At 39.7% G+C, this 22,343-nt stretch overlaps 1 long non-coding RNA gene across 4 annotated transcripts; it reads left to right on the top strand.

Annotated features, from left to right (window-relative positions):
* The first annotated feature begins 405 nt into the window (after positions 1–405).
* Positions 406–5,656, top strand: LOC135180121 (uncharacterized). 4 transcript variants are annotated; one of them, XR_010304287.1, is made up of 4 exons: positions 406–471; positions 673–729; positions 3,019–3,311; positions 4,406–5,656. It is a non-coding gene; the product is annotated as an uncharacterized LOC135180121 (long non-coding RNA). The 4 variants fall into 4 exon arrangements; XR_010304286.1 differs by lacking the exon at positions 406–471 and having other exon boundaries at positions 483–729; positions 4,406–4,807; positions 5,077–5,656; XR_010304285.1 differs by lacking the exon at positions 406–471 and having other exon boundaries at positions 478–729.
* Positions 5,657–22,343: the final 16,687 nt, after the last annotated feature.

Raw genomic sequence — 22,343 nt, 5'->3', positions numbered from 1 at the left:
TCCAACCTATCACCCAGCCCTGTCCAATCAACTAGACCATGGCACTAGGTGCCTCAGCCAGGCTCTTTTTGAACACCTCCTCTTTTAACACAGAGGATATTTTGTCAGTCACTGCCTTGCCCCCTTCAGCAGATAAATTAGTGTGCTTTAGCCAGCATCATTTGTTCAAATACATATCTTCATTGTGCTATTTGATCTGGGCATAAAGTAATCACCTTTGATTACAGACATTGCTATCATCTGTTATGCTTGTAATTAATTAATCACCATTTAATTAGTTTCCTATGGTAACTCATCAGATGCCACCAGGTGATGCCGTTTGCTATTAGCTGGCTATTGGAGTCTCCTCCCACCCCAGGTGTAGCCCCTTTGCCCTCCCTACCCACTGCCCTTTATATTCAGCCCCAGAAAAGGCAGAAGCTCCAAGTTCGGCCCATTGTGGGCCAAGGGATCCTCTGCCTGGCGTCCCTGGTGAGTGCCCATGGTGTGCACCGGGTGAATTGGTGGAGGATTTCAAAGGCCGGGGGGCCTCGTTGGCCCCCCGGCTGTTAGGGTTAGGCTCAGCAACCATTGCAACATCCGACTTTGTTATGCACTGGTGCTGGGTGTGTGTCTTTGCTGGAGCTGATTTCTTTTGTAGGGTGTTTTAGCTGTTTGAGCCTCTCCCCTCAGGCACTGAGATGACTGCAAGAAGGGTGGTGGAGAAGAACTCTTCAGGCAGAGTGAGAGGTAAGGACAGAGGGGAGCAAGGACTGCTTTAGGAAGGTGAGATCATAGAATCAACCAGGTTGGAATATTTTAGCTGTTTGATGGTCTTGTCCCAGGCTCTGGGGCAGGGATGAAAATGGTGGTGGTAGAGCAGAGCTGTTTAGGCAGTGTGGAAGGGGCAATCAGGGTCTGACTTTTTATAGGATGGGTTTTGTGTTGTGCTGAGTCGACTTCTCCCCGGGGGGCACCTCCCCCAACCCGGGACATCAATTCTTGGCGCTTTTTCCAAACGGAGACTTCTCTCCTTCTTAGGTGCATTGGCCAGGACTTGAACCTGTGCCACCAACACATCCCCCCCCTCTGGGGAATTGAACCTGGGTTTCTGTGATGGTTTGGGCTCTTACCCGCCCCCCCACTCTTTGTATTTGCCCCAGCTAACTCAGACGGACCCTGGGAATATAGATGAAGCAATTTATTTACAGCTAGCAGAATTTACAAGCAGCTATTTACAATATATACAGTTATATACAATTATACACAGAAATATACAAAGGTTAAACAATACAAAAGCACAACTCCCCTCCCAGAAACTTGAGTCCCCAGGAGGGGCTCTCAAACCACCCCAACACCTCCCCCGGCCCTCTCAACCTTACCCCATTTCTCAGGAAGAAGAGAGGTGCAGCCAAGAAGTTAGGGAGCAAGGTTAATGAGATGTGACCAGGTCTGAAGGCAAAGGCAGAAAAAGAGACAAAATGGAGAAAGTTTACTTCTTCTTCCCAGAGCTCTCAGCGAGACTGTGAGAGAAGTTGACATCAATTGTTTTCATTTCACTGCCCGTTATCTAGTTCTTTTGCCAAAACATTCCAGCTTGCTTCTAACTAGCACAGTTTCCCACATGGCAGGCGAGAATTCTACCACTGCTCCACAACACCCACCCCCGAGTTTGCTTTCTCTCAGCACATTACTTATAGTTAAGTGTTTCTGATTTGCAGGAAAATGTTCTTGGGCTACTGGGTTTGTAATGTTTGCTTCCATCAAATACTTGACATCACCAATCTTTTGTAGTGAATGGCATGTCCTCTAGCGTGGGGAGTGTGGATTTGGCCCCTCAACTTAAAGATATTGAGATGCTCAAATGTGTCCAGAGAAGGGCAACAAGGCTGGTGAATTACTTTTATATATATTATTGCCCTGGAAGATGCCATTTGAGTGTGTAATAATAGAAAAGTATATTTCCAGGAATTCCTCTTACTCAGGCCACACCTTGAGTGCTGTGTCTAGTTCTGGGCTCCTCAATTCAAGAGAGATGTTGAGATACTGGAATGTGTTCAGAGAAGGGCGACAAAGCTGGTGAGGGGCCTGGAACACAGCACTGTGAGGAGAGGCTGAGGGAGCTTGGGGTGTGCAGCCTGGAGAAGAGGAGGCTCAGGGGAGAGACCTTATTGCTCTCTACAACTACCTGAAGGGAGGTCATAGCCAGATGGGAGTCAGTCTCTTCTCCCAGGCAGCCAGCAACAGAACAAGGGGACACAGTCTCAAGCTGCACCAGGGCAGGTTTAGGCTGGATGTTAGGAAGAAATTCTTCATGGAAAGAGTGGTTTGCCATTGGAATGGGCTGCTTGGGGAGGTGGTGGAGTCACCATCCCTGGAGGTGTTTGAAAGGAGACTGGATGAGGCACTTAATGCCATGATTTAGTCAATTAGAAGGTGTTGGGTGACAGGTTCAACTTGATGATCTTGCAGGTCTTTTCCAACCTGGTGAATTCTGTGATTATGAAAGACAAAGGATGTCTTCCCTACTACTGCATTAAGTTTCTGACTTGTCATCTAATTTTATTGCTGGAAGATATATTTCCAGGCTAATTTAATGCAAGCATTTTTCATTTCTGTGAGGTAAAATGGAGGGATTACCTATTAAGAATATTCACAGTCCTTTCTAATTTTTCTTTTAGGGTCACAATATTTTCAAGACTTCATTTTACAAAAATATAAGATAAAAACCTATGTAAAGCTGTCAGTTCTGATGTTAGCTGTAAACATTTAACTTCTATTGACTCTAGCACAAGTTTCTCCTGGCTGTTTGAAAATGCTTCTACCTAAAGGGAAGGCCACCCTCAAAAGTAGTACTTTGAGCAATAAAACACTTTCATATTTCTATGGAGCAGTGGGTAAGAACTCCTGGAAATATTAGTGGTTATTAGACACACAGCAAGAAAGACACAGTCAACAATACTGCATCTTATTTTATCATGTAGCATTTTATATCATTGGGACCATATCCCTAACTACTGCACATTGGCATCATTCCAGTGACTGAGGAGAGTTACAGGAGCTGAGGTTCTGGCAGTATTTTCCAATTGTACATTTCATTATAAATGGCACATTATTCCAGTGCTGAAGTTTTATCCTTTCTGAGGAATCCCTTTGTACCTGAAGCAGACGGAACATTCTTCCTGATGCGGAAATAAACAGGAGCCGCGAAGCGCTTACCGCAATCATTGTAAACAGTTACCTCAGGTTTATTTTCTTCCCAAGTTGATGGTTGCTAGAAGGAACGACTCATTCCGTGTGCAAGAACAGACAGTGTGTCGCCATTCTACTGAGTACGTGAGTAATAAAGATGCCTATTTTTAACAACAATACAATGCGCTATATTTAGACCTAAGCAAGCAAAGGTATACATATTTCAGCCCCATTAAAATCCTGCAGATGATCTTAAGAGGACCACAGAGCTCAAGTTTTGTTTTTTTGAGCATAGTTGCTTTGGCAATTTATGTTCAAGAGAAAGCCACCAAAAGAACAATAGCGTATGTCAACTAATTGCCCTTATTCCTTATATTGCTAGCTAATTGTAAACATGTAAGTATGAACATAAGAGAAAAAACAAATAAGGCTAATATAATTAATTTGAATGTGACTTTTAGATGTCCTGCCTGACAGTTCTCCAGGCTTTGATAACGTTGATTTTATGATTTAGATATTCCTTCACAATTAATGTGTACTAAAAGTGGTTTGTTTTTTTTTATTCTCCCCACACCAGCAACTTTTGTTCCACACCTTGGTAAAAAAAAACCCAAAAAAACAAAGCTTTATTTTGGGATATATTCTAGAAAAAATTGCCCACTTCTAGTGTACAAAATATGTGTTGAAAAATGGCAACCAAACAAATGGATAATAAGGTGACTGTTCTCTATTTGAAGTGCCTCTTGCAAGCACCTTCCATTGTGTGAGCAACCTTTCTTCATGGTCATCTCCTGGAACTCTGGGATGGTATTTGCTGCTAGGTCAAAGCACAGGCATTTTGGTATATTCTGTTTTTCATGGAATCATAGAATGATTTGGGTCATAATGGACTTTAAGGACAGCACAGGAGGTTCCAGCCCAACATGAAGAGACACTTCTCTGTGGTGAGGGTCATGGAGCAGTGGAACAGGCTGCGCTGAGATTGTGAAGTCTTCTCTGAAGGCTTTCAAACCTTGCCTGGATGCAACCCTATGAAGCTTGCCCTAGATGTTCCTGCTTTGTTAAGGGGATTTGTCTTGCTGATCTTTTGAGGTCCCTTCCAACCTCTAACATTCTGTGACTCTGATCTAGTTTCAACCTTGCTACCACAGGCAGGGACACTTTCTACTAAGCACACATTGCTGGCTCACATTGAGTTTCTCATTGACCATCACTCTCAACTCTTTCTTTTCAGGACTGCACTTGGCTTTCTTGAACTTCATGAGATTGGCATTGGCCCACCTCTCAGGCCTATCAACGTCCATCTGGACAGCACTCCTTCCCTCCAGGATACTGACCACACCACGCATCTTGGTGTTGTCAGCAAACTGGCTAAGAGTGTACTTAATCCCACTGTCCATGTCACCAACAAAGATGTAAAACAGCACTGGTCCCAGTAGTGACCTCTGAGGAACACAACTCATTATTGGTTTCCACTTAGATATTGATCCATTGACCATCAGCCTTTGAGTTCAACTGTCAAGCCAATTCCTTACCCACTGAGTGTTCCACTCATCAGCTGTCTTTCATCAGATGTCTTTTCAATTTAGAGACCAAAGCATCAGGGGAACAGTGTCAGTGTTTTGCACAAGTCCAGGTAAATGACATCAATTGCTCTTCCCTTATCCACTAATGCTGTTGCCCCATCATAGAATTCCATCAAATAAGTCAGGTGCGATTTGCCTTGGGTGAAGCCATGTTGGCCACCACCAATCACCTCCCTGTTTTTCATATGCCTTAGCATAATTTCCAGAAGCATATGCTCCATGATATTACTGAGCATAGATGTTAGATTGACTGGTTTGTAGTTCCCAGGGTCTTTCTTTTTTCCCATTTGGAAATGACAGTTATCTTTCCCTTTTCCAGTCAGTGGGAACTTCACCAGTTTGCCATGGCTTTTCACATATGATGGAACGTGTCTTAGCAACATCATCTGCCAGTTCCCTTAGGACCTGCAGATGGATCTTGTCAGATCCCATGGAGTTGCAAACCTCTTTTCTAATTAAGAGAAGTCTGGCCTTCCCCATCCCCCTTCAAATGATTCACCATTTTCTGAGCTGTTCGTCACATATTTGAGGGTCCTGGTCTGCACAGCTGGCCAAAGCCAGCACGAGAAGCCTCTCTGCATGGACCTGACAGCTGTTTTGCCACCTAATGACACTCTTTGACACTCTGTTAAGGCCAAAGAAAGACATTTTCAGCCTACTGCGTTAGTTATTGTGACTGATGTTGTGTAGGACACAAAGTTCTAACCAGATATCTAATCGTAAAACTTGGATTTTTGGATGAAGAATGAAGGGTGTTACTCCTACAGTGTAGAAAAATCAACTAAAATTCACATAACTAAGGAAGGCACTATTTTCCTGTATTCCTGCTTATACAACGCTTGTATTGCTATTCATATGAAGTCATGTAATGGAAATAAACTAAATGGTCTTGGTCTTTAGCCCTGCAAAACTCTTAACCTTGAACATCATCTAACAATAGTAGAGAGCGATTATCTCTGGCCTTCAGGTCTCTTCTCCCAGAGGACCCATCTTTGTTCTTTTTGGGAAGGAATTCAGTCATCTAAAAAAACAATCCAAGAGTGAAAAGTTATTTGGAGAATACCCATCAGCTTGTTTAGTTCTCTTGTTAACAGATCAAAGAAATCTTATGTGATTTTTATGTAACATTCATTTATGATGCTTCCTGTCTCAGCATAAGTGGTGACTTGGCTGTGGCCATGGTTTTATTTGTTGTGTTCTATGTTAATACTATTGTATGCAAGAGCCTGCTATTCCAGCTGGGCTTTCTAAATGTCCTCTAGCTACACAGTTACACAGTCTATTTTCACACTAACATGAAAATGTTTCTAATTTTAGCATGCACAGCTTGACTTGTGTTCAAATGTAAAATTTGACTTTTGAATGGTAGATATAATTTTAATGATAAGATATATTTTAAACTTCACTGGGATGAATGGGATTCTTGCTTTAGAGCACAGTTGCTTTTCATGTATGTTTCTAAGTCCATAAAACTGGAGTGATACGCAAGCTCTCTTTTAGTTTGTGTGGATACTTTATCTTAACAGCACTTAAAATACAGTATATTACTTATGTACATTTTTGCTTAACTTGCTAATAGGTAGAACTGTGTACAGCTTGGTTGTGCCTTGCTCTAACTTTCTTCCGGTCTTATGCCATGAGAGTTAACATATTTGAATAAAAGCCATTTTCCTTCATAAACTTATACAAAAAACCAGGAGACACTCCTCAGAGTATTTTCTAAACATTATGAAGTTCAATTTCTGCATGTTTCTTTTCACTGTGTTACTTTAAGACCTGAGCTCCTTCCCAAGTTCTCCATGACTAGTTCATATTTTTATATTTGTGTTGTATACACATGATGTTCTGGATCTGTCATAACTGAGACCAACACACCTATGAATAGTTAAAATATCTTGTTCATGATTACACTCAGTATTTTACAAAGTGTAGAGACCTATCAGGTCATTCATGATGAATTAGAACAAACCCTAAAAGTGAAAAAAAAAAAGAAGCTGCAAATCAGCATGGCATGTAAACATCATCAACCACTACTTTTAATCCAATATTCATATTTGCTGGGTATGAGAAAATACAAATACATTGGGATGTGCTGAAAATGCTGCCAAGATTATGTTCTTGAAGTATTGCTGCACTTCTTGTGCTAGCATGTCAGATATAGGCAAACACTGGGAATTAGGGAAAACATTACTTTCCTTCTAGGCCAAATCTTTCACTAAGACTGTTCAGTTAGGGAGTAAAAACAGTTCAGTAGAACACCCAAAAACACATTCTTCAGTGCACAAGCCAATCCAAATCTCTGAATATTTTGAGGTGTGTTTGTCCCCAAAAGGCCAAAATATTGTGGACAATGAATATTTTATTAGTTGTTCAAGGGTGAAGTCTGCTGCACAATGGTTGAAACTCCCAGTTGTCTCTGTGAATGGAAGTATTGTGGAACAATTTGGTCAATTCAGGCTGACTGTAAGAATGCACATTTGACATGGAATAAAAGTCTGAAATAGAAATCAATGTATCAGTGAAATCGCCTGAAATTATGTAAAGAACACACTTCTGGTGCTTTAAAGCCTGACAGACCTGTGTACCTCTCATGGGCTAAACAGTGGAAAGAAAGAAAACGAGAGCAGAGCTCTTTGTTGTCCACAGAGTAGCTCAAAACAAAGATAATTTCTGAAAGTAGTTTATGGTTAACACTCAAGAAGTTGTTCTTAACATGTAGTCTATTGAAACAAAATGCCTATTCTAAAAATTATGGTCTTGGCTGATAAATTCTGCTAAAATTGAGATGTATAGGACATAATATAAAAGAGAGGGCAAGGTATTCAGCTGGTGTTACTGTTAATAAAGAGATGCAAATTATCAACAGCTCAGGATCTGGAGCATAAAAATCTGGCAAACCATATGACTTAACCTGAGCCTCTGCAAAGTCAGTGGCAATCTTTCCACAGGCCTTACTTGGTGTTTTGACAAAGCTCAGTGCTGAACTTGCAGGGCTTCTAGAGCACTGAAATGTGAAAAAGAGGATCATTTTCTCAATGAGTTGTGGATTTTGTTGCTAGGAAACAGAAGTTCTTAATGAAGACTACAAAAGCACAGGAAAAGCTATGACTTAGCAACAGGACTGTTGTGAAGAATTTAGAGATTCAGCCTGATTTGAACAAGATCCTGAGCTTCCAACTCTTACATTACCTTTATTCTTGCCGTTGCTGGGGACAGTTGCAGCTCCCATGTTGTGGTCTGGGGGGTTCCAGGTTATCCCAGATTCCCAAAAACACTACAGAGACCAAGATGCATCCCAGGGGATGAACTGGTCACCCCTAGGTATCTATGTTATTCAATCCTAACATCCCACAAACACTTTAAACATAGGCAGCAGGGCCACTTTGTTCTCTTCTCTTCCTGCCTTTCCAGCTCTCCAGAGAGATCCTTATCTGGTAACTGGTCCTGTAGGCTGTGGCCTTCAAGGCTGTGCACTGTAGTGAATCTGGCCTGCTTGGGTCTCACTGGGAGGCAATGGGGGATGGGAGAAAATGAGCCCTGGGGTTTTGGTGGTTTAAGTTTGCTTGGAGGAAACGTTTTGGGGGAATTCTCATGTATCCTTTACCTGCACTAGGTGTTAAGGATTCATGTATGCCCTACCTTTTCTTGCAGATTTTTGAATACAACCCTTCTGTATTTCCTTCTCCAACCCGGTGAGAGCGTTGTTATTTTACTGACCTTTTTCCTCAGAAAAGGAATAAAGTCAGAAAATCTCTGCCTGTTTCGCTCTTAAACAAAAACCTATGACACCCCATTAACTTGAGGGGGATTTGGATGTGCTTAGCACTTCTCAGACCTTGGACCCTGATCCTTACACAAGCCTCATGTGTTGAATTTGCAGAGTCACAAATCTGGGAAAAAGACTAAAAAAAAGACACCAAAGCCCCCCCTACTTTGGTCCTTTTGGGTTATGGTCAGGCCAGCAATCCTAAAAGAGTGGCTTTCCCCAGAATATTTCCTCCCTATGAATTTTCTGCCCATTCAGCAGCAAGAAACTGGACAGCATACAGGAATGAAAAACAATGTTTGAGAACTCTTCCTGTCATTCAACCCTAATCCAGGTCTGTTGTCCTATGTTTCTTTGGCTGTGAACCCACAGGCCTTGCTTTCAGGAATGGACTGTTGCTCCCAGGCTGGTGCTAAGCATACTACCAACGTTCATCCCAGAAATTATGACCAATTTGTGAGAAGCTAAACACGGCACAAAAGCAAAGATTTGACTTGAAGATTTTTTGAAATTCAAGTTCTTAATTACAGTGTGTATCAGTTCCTCCTCCACTGAAAACACCTGATAATTTATCCTCCTTCCTTTGCCAGTTCAATAGAGAGATATTTCTGGGGACACAGTCTCAAGTTGTGCCAGGAGAAGTATAGGCTGGATGTTAGGAGGAAGTTCTTCCCAGAGAGAGTGATTTGCCATTGGAATGGGCTGCCCAGGGAGGTGATGGAGTCACTGTCCCTGGAGGTGTTCAAGAAAAGCCTGAATGAGGCACTTAGTGCCATGGTCTAGTTGACTGGATAGGGCTGGGTGCTAGGTTGGACTGGATGATCTTGGAAGTCTCTTCCAATCTGGTTGATTCTATGATTCTACGATTCTGTATGTCTAAACAGCACCATCTTCCAAGAAACCTAAATATTTTCAGGCTACATTCTTTGGAAGCACATGGACAGTCAAAATGAAACAGGTGGGAGAAGGAAACATTATCCCTACTTTAGTGGTGGAAATGAAAACCCAGAGTGTCAATGGTTTCCTCACAGACACACAAGAAGTTTGTGGAACAATTTCAAGATCTCAAATTAATACTGTAACCACAGGGCCATTCATGTCTTGGACGAGTGTGTGGGGGCCATGCAATGACTTCAGCGTATTTGAAGCACCATTATTCAACCACTTCTGTTTCTCTAATAAAAATCTACACACATGTTCTGTTTCAGACAAACTGCAGAGACGTGCCCAATAAAAATACCCACTGGCATGCTAATGAACATCGAGCTCAACTATCAAACATTAAAAGCCTACCTTTCACAGAGAGCTTCAAGTACATAATATAGCTTCCATTACATGCCTTGTAGTGCCAAATTTCTTCAGAGGAGCCATGGTTCTAATTTACTCTCATTTAAAAGCAAACTGCAAGAAAACCACAAAATTCCATCAACCTCAGTGATGTGCTCCAGGGGGCATTTGGCACATCACCACTTGAAACCTATTTCATTCCCAGTCCCACTGAAATTGCGTCAGCCACTGTTCCACGATGAAATATTAGCAGTTTTAGCTTGTGCATCCTGCTGAAAACTATGAAAACCTTATGGATGTGTTGGAAAACTTGTCCCCTTTCTCTGAGACTTCCTGGAGTCCCCATAGGCTACCACGGTTGCTACCATTCATGCAGAAAAGGTTGAATCTGCTGGTTTTAATTCTAGAGGCCTGGAAAACATTACATTCTCAGTAGCCACATGTCAAATATGTGGAACTTATATATAACCCTATAGGAGACTATTTAATTTGCTGCTAGACTCTAACTAGGCAAAATTAGGCTGTATATCATTAAACCTTTCATGTTTATTGGTCTTGGGTTTAGGACAAAACTCTTGATAAGCAGTATGGTCAGTATCTCCCTTGTGCTAAGTCCTTTTCTGCACAGAAATTAAATGAGAAGTCAACCTGGTTTTCATTAAGTTTTCTGTTTGTGATGAACTGAGCTAACCAAAGAAGTTAACTATTTTAGTTTAGGCAGTGATGTGTTGGATAACCACTATGTTTTAGAAGGAAAAAATTCATTGAATGAACTACTAACCACGTAGTAGTTTCAGTGATCTTTGACTGACTGTCATTTTCTTTTTTTTTCTTCCTTTTTTTTCTTTCCCCATGTGTTTTGGTCCAAACTTTTAAACTTATAACCTGGACATTTAATGATTTGAAATCGTCTGGATTTTAGATGTTCTTTAAATGCTATACATTATTTTCTTTTGTAGTAGGGATATACTTAAGTAAGAGATTCTTTTGCAACATTTTCACCATTTAAGGTAATTACCTTCCCATAGCACATCAAAATCTGAGATAAACATAGAAACTAAGCAGAGAAAGCAGCCATTTAAAACACCAGGCTCTTTCTCATTTAATGTGATCACAGTCACTTCTAATAAAAGGTTCTATCTTCTGTGACTTTCTTCTGGGTTTTTAATGGCCTTTAGTAAGAAATAGTCTAGTTGATGGACTTTACTAAGATGTGCAGGAGTAACTGAGTAATGAGTTGAGGACTAGAGGACAGCTGCTAGTCTGTTAGATTGTTCTTTGACACTTCTGTAGTATTTACATAGTTGTACATGTATGCAATCTGGTTTCAATTGCTTTGTTAGCATTTATTTAAAAAACTCTACAGATGGATCTCCATTCTGGAGCAGGGAGGGATCTGCTGAAAAAGGTCAATGGAGAGCCATTAGGATGACTGGGGGACTTGAGCATCTCCCCTATGAAGTGAGACTGAGAAACCTGGGGCTGTTTGGTCTCAAGAAGACTGAGAGGAGATCTCACCAATGTGTATAAATATCTGAGGGATGGGTGTCAAGTGGCGGGGACCAATCTCCTTTCAGTGGTGTACAGTAATAAGACAAGTAACAATGGATACAAACTGGAACATAGAAGGTTTCAACTCAATGTGAGGAGAAACTTCTTCACAATAAGGGTGGCAGAGCACTGGAACAGGCTGCCCAGGGAGATTGTGGAGTCTCCTTCTCTGGAGACTTTCAAAACCCACCTGGATGCGTGCCTGTGCAGACTACCCTAGGTGATTCTGCTTTTGGCAGGAGGGTTGGACTTGATGATCTCTGAAGATCCCTTCTAACCTCTAACATTCTGTGACTCTGTGACTCTGTGATTTTCCATATAGAATCATAGAACCAACCAGGTTGGAAGAGACCCCCAAGATCATCCAGTCCAACCTAGCACCCATTCCTATACAATCAACTAGACCAACTAGATGTGCAGCATCTCTGTAAACTATGGAAATTGTCAGAACTGTAGCATGTCTACGGCATTGCTGAGAGAGGGAACTTTTTGCAACTGAAATGAGCAAGACAAGCTGTCAGCAAAAATGAGTTTCCATTGTTCAATATACTTACTGTTTAAATTATCTTAAACATTCGGGGATAATTTGAACTCAGGTGAAGATTTTTTTGGCACAGATGTAGCAAAGCTGGTAAAAAATGTAGGAGGAAGTGGTTAAGATCAAGCATCCTACTAATTAATATTTATGCAGAGAGCGGATGAGATTTGAGAAATCTGTGAGAATGGTGTGACAACTCCAGATGGGTTTTAACTCACAGTCATCTGTGCAAATATCATATTAATGCAAAATTTGTCTCTGTAGCTTCAAAAAGACAACAGCCATGTGAAGGCATTGAAGATTTTGAGTTAGAACTAGGAAATTAAATTGAAAATGAATCATAGAGATTCAGATTATTTTCAACATAAATGATGAGATAGGATCTGAAGAGAATCACTCCAGGTAGGATATAAGTTTCCAGGTTACCTCTTTTCTCACTTTATGGTAACTATAAACTCAGGAGTCAAAGGGAGATGGAGTGAATGTATGAATTCTTGTCCTTTAGATTTTATAGGGAAAAAATGAATTAGACAGTTGTGTAGCAGCTCAGTCCAGAATTGCCTGGGGAGGTATGGGGGGAAGCTGTGGGGAGTGCTAGTAACTTTTTTTCCAATCATCTAATTTAAAACCTTATCTGAAGAGTTTTTATTTTAGGATATTGAGGATGTTCTCTATATAAATCTTTATTAATCTGTCTCAAATTCAGAAAGGATACAGCATGAACCTTTTAGATCTGATTTTTTTTTGTTTGTTTGTTGGGTTTTTTTTCAGACAAAAGTCCAGTTTCAATGTGAATTTTATTCAAAAGTGCATAAAATGAAAGAGATATCCACTGAAACGAAAGTTTCACATACTAATTCTATAAATACATTTAACTGTCATATAATTTTAGATTCTTCTAGCAGTTCCTTGAAACAAAATGATTATTTCTTTCATGGAGCAATTCTTCCCTCTATACAGGTTTCAAAAATAACCATTTTAAATTGTGTATTATGCTGAAGCTTGTATTTGTTTTCTAAATCCATCAGTCTGAGCAGTATGTTTTCCAGAGCATTGATTATAGTGGTAGAGATATACAAAGTGCTTTCTGAGAATCATGTAATTACTCAGTAAATATGTTTATATATGTTCATGAGAGAGGAAATATTCTTTTATGTTGATTGTCTAGAAGTCACTTCAGTATACTGTAGCAAATAATTAATAACTTCAGAATGTGGAAAAATAATTGCATATCAATATAGCAGCTCATAAGTTTATTAAGCTCTTCTCCCAAATTCAATCACTTCATACATCAAAGGTAAGGTTAATAATGAGAGAGCTACATTTATTGCTGGCATTTAGTTACAGATTCCAAAAATGTATTTAGTCAGATTGAATTGCAGCAGATATGGTATTTTATGTCCAGCGTTACAAAAACCTCTACTTTTGGTCTTAACGTGCCTGCTAGTCTGTTCAGTGCTCTGTGAACAAAGTAGAGCTATGAGGTGCTTTCCATGACCTTCATTCTTGAAAGTTGATCTCTGCTATATTGGGTAAGACTCTGTGTTTTACTCAAGTACAGGAATGCATTTATGTCCATAGGAAAGAACTTTGACTCAAAATATGAGCTGAAACCCTTTCACAACAGGTGGCTACTATTCTGGATAATATGCAGTGACAATTTAAAAAGCATAGGGGTTTGTTTTGTTTTGTTTTGTTATTAATGTTTGTTACAAGTATTGCTGCAGCTCTTCTTTGTACCTGCTCAACCAACAGTAGCTGGATCTGCAGGAACAAGTAACAGCAGGTGGGAACGGTGCTTTTTTTTTCTTTTTCTTTTAATCATTCCAGCATTCATCTTAAGAGGCTTTAAAGGTAGAGAAATTCATAATTTTTTTTCCTTAAAATTCTTTCTTCAAAGGGAGAGTTTGTCTCCTTCCACTTGGGGCAAATTGGCTCATATTCTGGAACATGTGGGTTTTCTGGTTTACATAATCCACACATGTCTTCCTGTGAGCACAGGATAGAATGATATCTCTTAATTTGTTTGTTTGAAAACCGACCAATACTGAAGCAGAGTCAGAGTCCTCAGCTTTCTTTCTCTCTTGTGTAATCACTTCTTTATTAACTTTAGTGAGCAGTCAGTGCTGGCCTTATGCCAGGGGAGCTTTTCCAGGTCATCCTAACCAGGAGAAATATTGTTCTTTTAACAAGAAAAAATAATCTTTGAGTGAAAATGTGTGTATCCTCTTAATGTTACTGTTCATTAGCACATAAACTCACTATCATAGATTATAAACCAACTCCTTTGTTCCAACACTCTCATAGTATTTGAGAGCAATTTAAAGTATCGATTCCTATAGCATGTAGTAATAAAGGATTTTCTATCTTTAACTCAAGATCCTTAGAAATCTGTTAGTTCTTGGGTTTTTGTCACTTGGCATTAGTTAGATGAGATTCCAAACGAAATCTTTATTATGAGTCGCCCTCCCTAGTTTGCTTCTGATGGTGTCTCATTACCAAATCTAAAATCCCATATCAGCTTCAGAAAGTCTCTGAATAATTGGCTCCCAGCATAAAAATAAGAGCTCTTTTTGAGTTAGGAAGGAAAGCATGTGGAGCCTCTTGTTTGAGTCACATTTGTTACCATATCTCATTGGCAGGCAAAACGTTGGCAAAGACTGAGGGCAAAGCAAGAGGTTCTGATGACACAATGCATGGAAAGGCTACATTTATCAGATAACACTTGAGTGAGATTTCTAAGTGTTTAAGAGAATGTCGTAGTGAACCATTTCCAAGGAAGAAAAAATAAACCATATCAAGTTAATATATTTGTACTGTTTTGGATGATAAAGCTGGATACTTCAATGGCTGTAAAAACTCACTGGAACAACCCTTAGATGAATCATAGGATCAGAGAATGGCTTGAAATGAAAGGTACCTAACAGTGACTTGTCAGCCCTTAGACACAATATACTCATGGAGTAACACAACGTAGATTATCATCTGCTATTATATTTTGATATTTATGAATCTTGATAAAAACAAAGATATTTTTCATTAAAAATATACCAAAAATTTAAGCTATAGATTTTAGAATTGTATACATGTTCTTTTTTTTTAATGAATATGTGATTTTTATTAAATTATGACAGTTAAGGAGATGATACTATCAGAGATACTTTTATTGCTTTTATTTTAGTTTGTTGTGCTATTTTTTATAATCTAAAATCAATTTATTACCAATAAATAGGAATATAGTATTAAATGGTTTGTTTGGATGCTTCAGTGACTTCTTAAAAGGCTACAAAAGTACCCGGGTCTCTTACTTGGATACATGAGAAATGTTTAAAAACTCAAGTTTTTGTCAGAGACAAATACGACTGAAGTGGTTAAAAGCATAAGAGAAGGAAAGGCATATGCATGATTCTGAAGAAATTAAATAGGTGTACAAGCCATTGTTCTCTTCCTCTTCTTAAGTCCACATTATGTTGCAGAAGTAGCATAATAAAAAAGGCTTAATTGTAACATCACTTCTTATGACTTCCTGTCAACTCCAAGAGCTGCAGCTGGAAAGGAGTAAATTACCTTGGATTTTTCTTTTCATGTACAATTTGCATATCATAAGTAAACATAGGGAAGGAGAGTGAGAGGAACAACAAAGGAAATAATAATGATTTTGTCTGAGGTCAGGTCAACACTTGCCCTAAATAAGGGTTGATGACTGAATTGCCTATAATGGGTTACCTACCAGCACCAGCTGGTTTTCATCATGACGGTAAAGGAAAACATTTCACACAATAATCATTGATCCCCTTGTTATAACTTGAAAGCTGCACAATTGGTTTTTATTCCAGGAGAATTAGAGTGAAAAAAGTGTCTTAAGAATATGGTAATCAATTGATAATCTATATCTTACTTTTAGTAAAACACAAATCTAGAGCAGGAAGGTATTTTGTACCCCTTTTAACAGGAAATCTAAACCTGTGAATAAAACTCGTGTAGCATAACTACATAGAATTTCCTTGACTGGGTTTGTTTTGGCTTCTCCACTGTCACAGATGTTTGTTATTACTGAAAGAAAACACTATAAATTCAGTAGAGAGTTCAAATGAGGAAGGGGAGAAATCAGAATAAAATTCAGAAGTTTTTCATTGTATGTGACCTGATCATCAGCTGTAGAAAGCATGTTAGCAACCCGCTATGATCTGGTTTCCTCTGGGGAAAGCAGTGACGTAAATCCACTTAACCTTAGTAGGAGCTGTTGAGATTATCGAGTGATTTGGCTGGTGGTCAAATGAAAGGGAACACAACAAGGTGAAAAAAACTTTCAAAGAGTGTTTTCAGGTTTGAAGGAGATAAGATGAGCTTTGTGGCTCTTTTATCGCTTTCTCATGCCAGGGTACCTTAGAAGTGTCCAGAGGAATTTGGCCCTTGCAATTGCAGTTGCTGAATTCACACGGGAATTTTAGCTGACCTTGTCAACTCTGAGAGCAGTGCTTTAGACAGTACAGACAGCCTCCCTAAGTTTTAACAGCACTATTAATAGATCTGTGGCATCTAAGCCGAACTTTGGTACTAGAGGTGTGAGCTTTTTCACTATTCTAAGGTTTTGCTTACATATGTTATGACTGTACAGTGAAGACGTGAATCTCACAAAGATAGCGGAGGCATAGTCCCTGTGTCCTAACATCATATAGCTTTGCTTCTACTTTAACAAGTTTTTCATTGATTTCACAGCATTTCTGTCATCAGAGCTTGTTTTCAAACTCTTCTAATGATGCTGGAATGGAATAATCAAATTATAATCAGTTGTGTGTATTCAGGTAGCTTTGTGTGGAGGGGCTTACTGGTGTATGTCTCTCTACTAGCAATCTGCTTTCAATCTTTCCCAGAACCTCATGGAATTTTTTTGCTGATTGGTAATTGTCATCTTAACTGACCTAATAGAAGCAAAAGGGAATAGCTTTTTTTAAAAATTCAGTCCCTGCAGCAGATGGACACCTGCTCCTAGCTTGGTGTCATCTGCAAACTTACTGATGCTGGACTCAATCCCCTCGTCCAGATCATCAATAAAGATGCTGAACAGGACTGGGCCCAGCACTGATCCTTGGGGGGGACACTGCTAGTGAATGGTTGCCAACTGGATGTGGCATTATTCACCACCACTCTCTGGGCCTGGCCCTCCAACCAGTTCTTGACCCACATCAGAGTGAATCTGTCCAAGCCATGAGCTGCCACATATCTTTTTATTAAGGTTTCATTGAATTGCTTGTCATGTTTTAATCAGTTAAGAGTCATGAAGTTTTCTGTTGTTGTATGGTATATGGTGTTAGAAGTATAAATTCTTTGAAATTGCAAAATTCCTGACTAACTGTAGAAATCCTTCAGACATTTCAGGGAGGAGAAGGACAAGCCAAAATATGTGAGGGCATAGATTACAAGACAATAAGATGCAGGAACTAAATGGGAAAATTCTACTTCTTGAGAGAAGAGAGTTGTCAGGACCATACTAAAAAAATCAAGAACATATAGCTTTAACAGCAGTTCTAAAAGCACAAACTCACGCTATACTGACACACTCTGGCATGTAGCTGAAAACTTAATGTGATGGTCTTAATTTACCCATCTGAGGCCACTGGCCCTCTCTGATACCCTTTGCTTACACAGGCAACACTCCAGCAGAATGAGAGTGTACTTTATCCTAGACACAGCCTACCCTCATGGGTAGCACTAGTCCTCAGAGTAGGCTTAGCATGCGGACATGTTAAAACATGGATGAAACTGAAATTCCTTGTTTGATGTGCAATATTTAAATAGTCTGAAAAATAATGACATTTACATTTATATATATAGTTCCATTTCCCCCCATTTTTTCCCTTCCTTTAGTATCATTTACATCACAGAAGATTTTCATGGTGATCACAGTGGCTTCACTACAATGTTTGTAATATAAATAATAGTAATATAATATTCTTTATGCTGACCAAGAAAATGTAAGACAGAGAGAGAAGGAGTTTCAGAAATATCTTTCCCAGGCATCTTCTAGAGAGTTTGCACGGATTTTTATGCTTTACTGCTTTGTTAAAAAGAAAAGATAAGCAGGTGGAGTAAATTCCAGCTACTAAATCAAAACAAATGTACCAGCAGATGGTCAACATTTGGAAGTATGAGAGCTGGAAAAAAGCAAAAGCATTAATTTTCTCTTAAAAAACTTACCTTGGGTTAGACATCTAGAAGATAAATGTGCAAAGCCAAAGTGGTTTTCTTTAATGAAATGAAAAACAAAGACAAAGTAACTAATGCAGGTATTGCATACATAAATAATTATACATCATTTGGTGAAATTATATGCTGTCGTAATTCGCGTATATTCATGATCTTCATCTTAAACCACTCACAAAGTACTGGGTTCTGATGTGACTCTGTCAAATAACTTAATGCTTTCATGTAATTTTTTTTCCCAAGTAAAAGAGCATATAAATAAACGCCCTTTTCTTTCCTCTTTTCTTTTTCTTTCTCTTTCTTTCTCTTTCTTTCTCTTTCTTTCTCTTTCTTTCTCTTTCTTTCTCTTTCTTTCTTTTCTTTTCTTTCTTCTCTTCTCTTCTCTTCTCTTCTCTTCTCTTCTCTTCTCTTCTCTTCTCTTCTCTTCTCTTCTCTTCTCTTCTCTTCTCTTCTCTTCTCTTCTCTTCTCTTCTCTTCTCTTCTCTTCTCTTCTCTTCTCTTCTCTCTCCTCTCCTCTCCTCTCCTCTCCTCTCCTCTCCTCTCCTCTCCTCTCCTCTCCTCTCCTCTCCTCTCCTCTCCTCTCCTCTCCTCTCCTCTCCTCTCCTCTCCTCTCCTCTCCTCTCCAACCTGTTCGTTAAGGTAATGATTGCTACAGACATCTTGCCCTGTAAAATCAATAGATTTTGTTTTGACAAATGGTCCTTTTCACTGGCACTCCATACAAGTAGACTGAGATCAGGGCCATTTTAGTCCTCCCAGGCATCAGATTAAACCTGCAGAAAATGATCTGGAAACATTTAATTAAAAGTATATATATTTTTTGACTAAACAAAAATGTTTTGAAATAATATTTGCTTTCCTCACTTTTTCTTCCATGTACTTCTCCCCGACCCAAACTGGAGCTTTGAAACATTTTCACACTTCGTAAACTTATGGATGATGTTTACCTGAAAGAAAATTATGCCATATTAAGTTTAGCATATAATTTTAAGGTCAGTATAGGAAAATATTTTTCACCAATTTAGGCACAGAAAAATGAAGGATGTAGTGAATGGCTTTCATCATTGCTGCATATTAGCTTTGCTTTTTTTGTAGTGTTTTGAAAATGTTATTTCATGACTGAATTATTTCAGTGAGGAGAGTGTAGTGTTTAAGTGGGCAAGTGACTGGCTGAGCATTGTTTCCCTACTTTGAAGGTGTTGTTTTTCTAACCTTTATGTTAGATCATAGCTAAGCTGTGCTCTTGGGTTCTTCGTTCACAGCAAGCATATACAGATGTTCATGCAAACAATGCTACAGGTAGAGAATCTGTAAACCTTTCGATCTGAACACAGTCCCACTGAGATTAAGAATACTATGTGCTTTTGTGCCTTGAAGCTGCTAGGTACCTGTCAGGTGCCAGGTTCTGCACCTTGCCCAAGCACCTTGCCCATGCAACACTACAGGCTGGGGACAGAGTGGCTGGAGAGCAGCCAGGCAGAAAGTGACCTGGGTGTACTGGTCAACAGCAATCTGAACATAAGCCAACTGCGTGCGCTGTGTGCACTGTGTCCAGTTCGGGGCGACTCAATTCAAGAGAGATGTTGAGATACTGGAATGTGTCCAGAGGAGGGCGACAAAGCTGGTGAGGGAGCTGGAGCACAGCCCTAAAAGCAGAGGCTGAGGGAGCTGGAGTTCAGCCTGGAGAAGAGGAGGCTCAGGGGAGACCTTATTGCTGTCTACGACTACATTAAAAGAGGTCATAGCCAGGTGGGGTTGGTCTCTTCTGCCAGGCACCCAGTGACAGAACAAAAGCACAGAGTCTGAAGCTGTGCCAGGGCAGTTTAGGCTGGATGCTAGTAAAAAGTTCTTCATGGAAAGAGTGATTGCTCATTAGAATGAGCTGCCCAGGGAGGTGGTGGAGTCCCCATCCCTGGAGGTGTTTAAGAGGAGGCTGCATGAGGCACTTAGTGCCATAGTTTAGCTAACTAGGAAGGTTAGGTGATAGGTTGGACTCCTTGATCCAACCAGTTCAGTTCTGTGATTCAGTGATGCGATTTCTTCCCTTTTGCCTTCCAAGGACAGGGTTCAGACAGGGTGGTCTAGCAAGTTTGCTTTTAGGATTAAACAAGCTTTGCTGTGTCTAAATCTTTAAATCTACACAGCCACAGCTACTCTGCTGCTGCTAACCGAGGCCTCCACTCTAGTCAAAGGCCAGGCTGGGAGAGAAATATGTGCTAATGGCAGTTCATTCTAACGGGAGATAAGTATCTGCTGTAGGAGATGATTCACCTTCTGGAGTCCTGCTCCTATTCTTCTGCTGAAAAGGAGCCTGGAGAACTGCCTAACATCTGGACTGCTAACACTAGGTGTGACGGTCATCTTCTGAGGGACACCCACAGAGAAGGCCAAGCAAGAGTCAGTTCAAATCAACAGGACAACCAAACATCCAGAACAAGCAGCAAATTCCAGCAAATCTGGAATTTCACTTTATGTGCCACGACCCTGGGAGCAGTTTCCAGAATAACAATAGTCACTGACCTGCAACACATGCAAAACCCACCAGCTCTCCCTGGCTCTCTTTGTCAGCTAAAGCACAGAGCACTTTCCTAAAGTACAAAAAGCTTTGACTCTTGAACTCTCTCACTTTCAGAATTTCTTTCTTTTTTTTTCTGCTGAGATGTATTAATCATAAATATTTCCAAAAACAAAACCCAACATATTTTGGAAACAGCTTTCCCAGTTAGCTTCTCTTAAAACTAAAAAGGAACAGGCTTGAAACAGGCTTCTCAGAGAGCTGTGGAATCTCCCTTTCTGGAGATATTCAAGACGTGGCTGGAGGCGATGCAGTGTGATCTGCTATAGGTGGTTGTGGCAGGTGGGTTGGACGAGCTGATCTTCTGAAGTCCCTTCCAGCCCCTAACATTCTGTGATTCTGTGATTCTAAAAGTTGCAGTGAGTGATCCTGTGATTTCTGGTCACAGTGATACGGATATAGTTCATGGGAAGTTAGGGAAGAGCTCTATACATGCAGTTATGGCCTCTCCTGTTTAGGATTGAATCTGCATCTTTCGATGGTTTGTTTCTGTGTCTGTTTTTTAAAAATGTAGGTGTTTATTTGCCTTACTCAAAAATCACATGCTATTACAAACTATATTACTACTACTACTACTAACAGAAAAAAAACATGTAATTTCCCTTTAAATGTCTATATTTCCCCTTTAAATGTCTATATTTCTTTCCTGAACTCTGTATTTAATATTAATAATGCATGTTTTGTGTATGAAACAGCTATGCAATAGCATGTATTTCTTCTTTCCTGTATTAATCCAGGGAACCTGTATGTATTGAAAAACATACAGATACTCAACATTGAGATTAAATCTTGGAAGTGAAAAGATCCATTTTTCCATGCGTCAAGCTGTGGTCACTGTCAGTAATTGATTTGTTCCTTTGCAGAAAGCAACTGGTTAGTACTGGAAATACAATCAGGACACAAAATTATGCCAAAGGCAAAACTGAAAAACTGAAAATCAACATGTCACACAATGTACTTGTTTTCTTAACCTTTTAAATATATATGAGACTACCAATAAGTGGAGTGCCCTTCTTTTTTCATCCATTTATAAAGACGGATGTATTTTTATGTCAGACATAGAAATTAGATCTTTGATAGGCTTGTGAATTTCTAGAATTCTACAGATGTAGCTTGGAAATTTGACTTACCTTTGTAGTCATTGATGAGAAAGATTTGAAAAGGTTTTGACATCTGAAGGAAGCATAAAATGTAGTTTAACATTCTGGGTGACTGGGACAGGCTGAAGTAGTCAATACTGTATTGCAAAGGGTGTTATCCCTGTTCCTTCATGTTTAGCTTTCATCATCTGCTAACAGTTCAAAGAAGAAATTATCTTTAATATTTTTAATAGAGGAAATATAGTCTCTGTAATAACTTTATCAATGATCTTAAGGAGGGGATCAAATGTACCTTCAGTAAGTTTGCAGAAGACTCCAAGCTGAGTGGGAGTGAAGATCTGCTTGAGAGTAGAAAGACTCTAAAAAGGGACCTGGACAGGCTGGCTGTATGGGCAGAGGCAAATTGTATGAGGTTCAGTAAGGCCAAATGCTAGATCCTGCACTAGTGTGGCAACAACTCCATGCAACACTACAACCTTGGGGTAGATTGACTGGAAGGCTGTCCTGAAGCAAATGTTGGAGCATGTGCAGAGAAGGGTAACAAAGCTGGGGAAAGGTTTAGATC

Source organism: Pogoniulus pusillus, chromosome 12, assembly GCF_015220805.1.
Source record: "Pogoniulus pusillus isolate bPogPus1 chromosome 12, bPogPus1.pri, whole genome shotgun sequence".
Classification (NCBI taxonomy): domain Eukaryota; kingdom Metazoa; phylum Chordata; class Aves; order Piciformes; family Lybiidae; genus Pogoniulus; species Pogoniulus pusillus.
Note: the sequence above shows the minus strand (reverse complement) of the source record. Positions and strands in the feature narration are given on the sequence as shown.